This window comes from Grammomys surdaster, unplaced genomic scaffold (assembly GCF_004785775.1).
Source record: "Grammomys surdaster isolate TR1022 unplaced genomic scaffold, NIH_TR_1.0 199, whole genome shotgun sequence".
Lineage (NCBI taxonomy): Eukaryota > Metazoa > Chordata > Mammalia > Rodentia > Muridae > Grammomys > Grammomys surdaster.
In genome coordinates, this window is record NW_021604644.1 from 5,214,384 (window position 1) to 5,221,477 (window position 7,094).

Consider the following 7,094-nt stretch of genomic DNA (forward strand, 5'->3'; position numbering starts at 1 on the left):
GCAGAGCTAGGCAAGTGCTCTACTGCTGAGCTGTTATGTACCCACAATCCTAGGGGCTTTTTATTGTTTTGGTTTTTTTTTTTTGAGGAAGGATCTCATATAGCCTAGGCTGGTCCCTTAACAAGGATGACTTTGAACTTCTGATACTCCTGCCTCCAAATCTGAGTGCTGGGTTTTCAAACCCTGCCACCACTCTTGTTTTGTAGGTGCTGAGGCTGAGTCCAGGGTCCAGCATGTGCTAAGTGAGCACTGGATGGACCGAGCTATATCCACAACCCTTGCTTTTGTTTTTGACATAGGGTCTTGCTATATCCCAAGCTGGCCTTGACCTTCTATGTAGCCCAGGCTAGCCTTGAGCTTATGTTCCACCTTCCTTAGCTGCCTCATATTCCCAGAGAATCTGGAAGAAGGCCAGCCTGAGCTACAGGGTGGAACCAGATGTTTTTAAAAAAAATTCCCTCTTCTCCCTGTGGTCTGACCTTCCTTCCCTGTGCTCTAGAACCTGATGGGGGTTTTGTCCTTGATCTCCTTAGTTAAGTGACAGTCTATGTGCCTGGCCTCGAGGGATGGCCAGTCAGAGGACCAGCCGACCTACCTGCATCAGGGAAGCGTTCAGTGCAGCTGGCTTTTGGAAGTGGCAGAGACATATGTGCCATTGCCTTCAGGTGCCCGGCAATCGTGGTGTGTGTGTGTGTAAGATACCCATCTCTGTAACTTTTGGATCCATTCTTCCCATGCCAAAACTAGAAATATTCAGATACCAGCATTCTTTTATTAAGAAAATGACAACTACCTTCTTCAGTGGCCTGGGGTGGTGGGAAAGTGCTGGACCACCAGAGGCCAGGCCAGGCCTGGGCTCCTTTGTGAGCTTTTAAAGCCTCACTTCTGCATTCGTGACCAGCTGAGAAGGAAAGTTTAGTGCCCTCCACCTCCTTCTGGATTTGGGCCCAGAAGCAGTGCCGAGGTACAATGTGCCCACTGTGCTTGGGACGGGCTCCCTGCCTGCTAGGCTTTTGGAGGACTTCGCTCCCTCTCACCAGGCTGCGTGTTAGCATGCCCTGTGGTGTGGCCAGCAAGCATCCCAAGTGCTCTCTGTTAAGCTGCCATGGTACAATCAGCATCCAGCTTTTTCCCCATTGGTCAACTCTAGAAGGAACTTCATGGACTTTGCTGAAGGCATCTGGAGAGAGGTATACCACAGACATGGCTGCATCCCCCTAGAGTCCAGAGGCCTGAAGGAGCCCTCAAAGCCAAGGCTAGCCCAGTGAGTAGGCTGTGAGGATCAGAATCCAAGCAGGAGATGTTTCTGTGTATGCAATCCTGCACACAGGCAGTCTGGTAACTAAAGGAAAGTTGATGTCTCATTACATGGCCCAGGCTGGCCTCAAACCCTGGACACACCTCCTGTCTCTCTGCCTTTTGAGTGCTGGGATGACAGATAACGCCACCACAAGACAGGACCAGATTGGATCAAATTGACAAAATCTGACCACAGAAAACAAGAAAAGACAAGAAGTTCTGATCACCACAGCAGAGGTCAGGGGACTCCCCAAAGGCCCTGACAAGCACCCTTAAGAGGGGTTTGCTGTAGCAGGTGGTAGTGGTACACATTTGTAATCCCAGCACTGTGGAGTCTGATGCAGGAGGATATAAAGTTGAAGGGCAGTCAGGGCTACATGAGACCCTGCCTTTTAATGGTTTGGAATGATCTACTTCTGTATGTCTGAGTGCTCTGTGACATGTGTGCAGATACAAGAAGGCCGGAAGAGGGCGACGATGGCCTGGAGCTGGCCTTCCAGATGGTTGTGAGTCATCATGTGACTGTTAGGTTAGCAGTTCAGTTTCCAGATTCAATTCCTATCTCTCCAGCCCTGAGACCTTGTCTTAAAAAGCAAAACAGGCCAGGTGTGGTAGTGCAGACTTTTGGTCCCAGCACATGGGAGGCAGAGGCAGGTGGTTTTCTAGGAGTTTGAGGCCAGCCAAATTATGTAGTAAGACCATCTCAAAACAAAAAAGCCCCAAAACAAAACAAAAACCATCCACATGAGCAGCTGGGGAGGTGGCCCAGTGGGCAGAATGCTTGCCTAGCATCTGTGAGCATCTGAGTTTGACCCTCAGAATGGTCTCTTGATGGGAAGTGAAGGCAGAGGAGGATCAGGAGTTTCAGGGTCATCCTGGCTACACAGATGTGTGCAGATACAAGGAGTATCCAGGCTAGTCTTGGGTATGAGACCCTGTCCTTTAAAGAGTTTCGATGCAAGGCAAAGCACACAAATTTGCCATCTGCCATCATAGTGATGGAGACACGTTGTTTTGTGCACCTCTGTGTTATATACTACGCTGCTGCTGGAATTTACCCACTGGCTCAGAAACTTCTCTATTTTGTGGTGATGGGAATTTTCAGGCCCTCACACATAACCAAACTCTCAAAAACTTTGTTGCCAGTTTTTAGATCCTTATGATGGTGACTCAGAAGACACCCCAGGCCATTCCAACTACCGCAGCTACTGCCAGCATACCTACCGCCTCCTGGGTGACAGGAACCGCAATGCACCTTCCTACACACTGAGGTTCAGGACTGCAGAGGAGGCTCCCAAAGGCTCCAGACCTCACCACTAAAGCTTCTGGCTGGGCCCCTAAAACCCTGGAAGCTGGCGATGTCGATATGCAGCCTGAGGGTGAACTCAAGACACTGAGCCCCCCAGAGACCAAGGGGCATCCTGGCAAGCTGTCCCCGGCACCAGAGGACTGGAGGATGACAAGGGCTGCTAGCCCCCTTATTCCTGTGGAGACCTCAGAGATAGGCAGACACCCGCTGAGCAGAGCCTGAGCCACCTGTCCACCATCCAGACTCAGGAGTGAGAGAGAGAAGGGGCTCAGGCTGTCGTTTTCCAAGAGAAAACTGGAGCTCCTACTTGGAGAGCCGGAGAAAGAAGTAGTACGTGGCCTAGCCCAGGGGCCCGAGTTAGCTCAGGGTAGGGGTATGGGGCTGGCACAGAGCCAGGGACTCATGCCAAACTCAGTGATGAGTGGTAAATAAGTCCCTACCATCTGACATGGAAATGGGTGTGCGGGGATTCTGAGATAGCTCAGAGGGTCAGGGCACTTGCTGCAAAGCCTGTGATCAGAATTTAATCCCTAGGACTCATGTGGTGGAAGGAGAGAACGTCCACAGGAACACATAATAGTGTATGTGTGTGTGTGTTTGTGAGAGAAAGTATGCACAAGTGCGTGCACACACATGCATACACACACACATGCATACACAATGTAAAAAGCATTTAAAAATAGGTTGCAATTCAGGGATGGGTCCAAGTGGCCTTCACTGGGCTTCCTAGCCCCACCTCAGGATCTTGTCCCATTCCCTGGCAGTCTGCCTGCCCGTCTACTGAGTGCTGGATCAAAGGCTGAGGTAGGGACAGATCCCTTCCTGTTCCTCGTGTGTTCAGATGTCTCTCTGATGCCTGTGCTGGGCAAGCCCTTCGTGTCACCCGGGAGCAGGGTTCCTAGTGGTCAGCTTGGGCTCAAGCCTGTTGGAGTGCTGGGCTCTCCATGGGAGCTGGTTTTCCCCAGTTCTGATTTTGTCAGCTTGTCTACTGAACTTTGTATTCTTTCTGGTAGGTAACGAAGCTGAGCACAGCCTGCTGCTGCTGCTGAGGTCTGGGTCTCTTCTCCAAGATGTGTTCTCCCATGGTGGCAGGACAAAGTTCCCAAGTACAAATAAAAGTGGCACCAGGAGGAGGTGCCCGTTCTTGGCAGGGCATGTCCACCTCTGGATGCCGTTGGGGCTGTTCCGACACTGGTCAGGGGTACTCATCAATGCCTCAGGTGGCTCTGCCAGGGAAGACAATAGGGCTGGTGGTCACTGTCCAGTAAGGCCCCTCTGATTGTAGGAGGGGTTAGGGATGGGGGTGGCACTCTTGGAACAGAAGTCTAGTTTTGGGGCTAGGGCGAGCCTTGTGTTCCCAGTGATCCCCACAGACTCAGGCAATATCCTCTGAGGTGTTTGGACGCAGCAAGGAAAAGCCATGGGTGCTGTGTCACCTGCGCCCTCCTAGGTGTTCTTGGTGGAGAATGTTGGCTTGGGTCTCTTCTGTTTACTGCCCGAGGGCTGGGTCACTTCTGCAGAGAAACCTACTGTGTCTTCTCCCAAGAAGGGAGTTAGGACAGTGCCTCTCTGTGCTCAGGAGACCTTACAGCTGTGACAACACCCTGTCATAACACAGTCACAGAGGGTTTTAGAAACTCTGAGATGCCAGGACCAGCCTAATTGTCACCTTTCCTGTGGGGCAAGGCCACTCTCTCACTACAGGATGGTGTGGAAATGGATTGGTGGCAGGGCTTGTGTCTGAGAGACAGAAAAGGTCCCCAGGGCATGGGAGTGTCAGACAGTCAAGCCTTAGTGTGTCTGTCAGTCAAGGACAGGTGTGACGTGTAGCGTTCCTGGCCTCACCTCACTGCTTCTGCATCTGTGACCACAGTGACAAAGGTGAGGTGGGCTGGGGTGCAGCTGGCAAGAGCTGCCCCGTGGGGTGGGGCACAAGGATTTCCACACCAGACTGAGCAGAGTGGCAAGAGGTGGGAGCCTATCATGCTTAGTGTTTTATTTAATAAAACCAGCCATTCGGTCAGCCCTGGGAACCTACACACCTCACCTTCCCACCCACTGTTTCCCACCTTTCATCCCGCCAGTGCTAACTAACCACTTGCTTTTCACATGTCCATCAAACCTTCCAAATGTTTAAGGATGAATGAATGTTAAATATTGGATTTTACTATTCCAAAAAGAAGATTGGAGAAAAGTTTAGCTTTACTCAGTACACAGAACTGCAACTCCACGCTCATAGAAGCTTTGAGGATCTTCCTTTGTAGCAATTTTAAAGTCCACGGTGAAGTTCAAGTAGACGGGTAAAGTCACCTATGGGCTCAGTGTCTGTGGGATGAGGTGCAGCCAGTTAGATGTTGTGGTGTGCAGCGTCCTCATCCAGGCTGGACGTCCATCGGAGGTGGAGTCCGTCCTTCTCGTCTTCTCCATCTCTGCGTAGGCCATGTCATCCTTATCCTCCAGCATCTGGAGGGAGGAAGAAGACGCCAATGTAAAAGCCCAAAGGTGCATGGCCATTCGCTCACCGCAGCAGTCTGCACTCAGTGCCGCACAGGACCTAAAGCAGACAGAGCCCCAGTGAGGAGGTAAGCAGAAAAGAGCTGGCTCAAGTCTATCACAGGGTGATGAAGACAGAATCAGAACCAATGGCCTGGTCGTGTGCTGTGAGGCTGTTCCCAGCCCATCCACACAACCGTGGGCCTCAGAAGCCTCACTCAATCTGGATGCAGAACCTCCCGGGGAACGTTTGGGATGGAGGCTGGGACTCCTCTGAACTCTGCTCGCACAAATGCCATGCCCAGTTGTTACCAAAAGCACACTGTGCTTGGCCTGTCCCTCACACTGGGACACTGACGGCCAGACTGCTGAACTTCACTGCTTTCTGGACTGTGGCAAGCTGGAGAAGCTGGACAGTGACTCTGGTTCGGGACAGCATTGATGGGATACAGGACTTAGGAAACTGCTGGGGCAAGTGACAGCTGAGTGCTGGAGAGGTTGCATCCAGCCCAATCAGGAACTGCTTAGCCTCCAAGCCTCAAACACTCATTTTCATACTAAATACATGTGACAGCCGCTCACCTCCCACTGTCTGTGGACAACAGCCCCGCCTCCTTGCTTCACTGCATCTGAACGCCTGCACTAGCCTTTGCCTGTATTCTCAGCCTTCTCGTTTAAGTCAGATTAGACCACCAGAAGGCCGAGGACACGGGGAAAAGGCTGGTACTCTGTTGCTGCCGCTGAGCATGTTATCTAGCTTAGCCTAGAACTCTCAACCCTATTGCCTCTAGCACGTGGTGCTGGGGCCCCAGGGATGAGTCATGAAGCCTGGCTTTAAATGGTTGTAGAGCCTGTGGGGCTCACTCTCAGCTCTGCCGAGCTTGTGTCTGGCTCTGGATTCTACCCCCAATGTTGTGAGATGTAAACAAGACAAAAACTGACTTACACAAGGTGTGTTGTGTTGTTTGAGATGTAGCCTAAGTCATGCTGTGTAGACCGGATGTTGAATTCCATGATTTTTCTGCCTTTGCCTCTAGGCTAGGGCATAGGCCTGCGTGCCACCAAGCCCCAGTCAGTGTTTCCAACCCTTGAACTAAAGCTAGCCCTTAAACCTCCTTCTCAGGACTCCCTAGTGCAGAACTGTAAGAGGCCACGGAGGTGAACAAGCCCTCCCAGCAGTCTCAGGGTGGGCAGGGCTCCAGGAGTGAGGAGATTTACTATCCACCTTGGGTGGTAAGCAGGACCCTTTTGACATTGTTGGGTAGACCCAGCCATGAGGGCGCTGGGCATCAGGCAGCAGCTCTACCCACTGCACAAACTCCTCTCACCTGAGAAGACATTTGGAATCAGAGTCAGAGGGACATGGGGGCTCCAAATATTCTCTTACCCCCACCCAAGCATGACTTCTGCTCTCACAGGCAGCTGTACCTGATACCATCAGGCATCTGAATGTCCTTGTGTCCATCAACCTTGCATGCTAGCTTGAATTCAGTATGGAAACTCTGGGTGAGGAACTCCAGGAAGGTATTGAGCAGACGCTGGTCGAACTCATTGTCCACCCGCCCACCGTAGATGGACTGGGCCATCAAGGTCTTCAGGGCAGACCATGGGATCTTTTCTGGTGAGATGTTCTGCTGGCCCTGGGGAGGACAGAGGCTGGGTTACATGTGTACATTGGAGGGCCCAGCTTTGTGTTGCACTGTCAAGTTCTGGCTGCTACAAAGTCTCAGCGCTCCCTTGAGTTCAGATCCACTGTCTTCCCCCATCACATGATGTGTGTAAGCATGACGTTTCCTAAGTGCACTGGCATCTTTGGTGTGGTGTAGCCTAACTTGCCTTGGCTGTGTCATCCAGCCATGTGTCCACTGTGTCACAAGCCGATCGAAGGTCAGATTCTCCAAATTCGTATTTCTTTGACCACCCCAGTGGAGCATAGCGCAGGCGCTCTTGGATGATGGCATGGAACCAAGCCAGCAGGAAATACAAGCGGGCA

General features: G+C 51.8%; 1 pseudogene; it reads left to right on the forward strand.

Annotated features, from left to right (window-relative positions):
* Positions 1 to 566: 566 nt before the first annotated feature.
* LOC114623591 lies at positions 567 to 4,205 on the forward strand (annotated as a pseudogene).
* Positions 4,206 to 7,094: the final 2,889 nt, after the last annotated feature.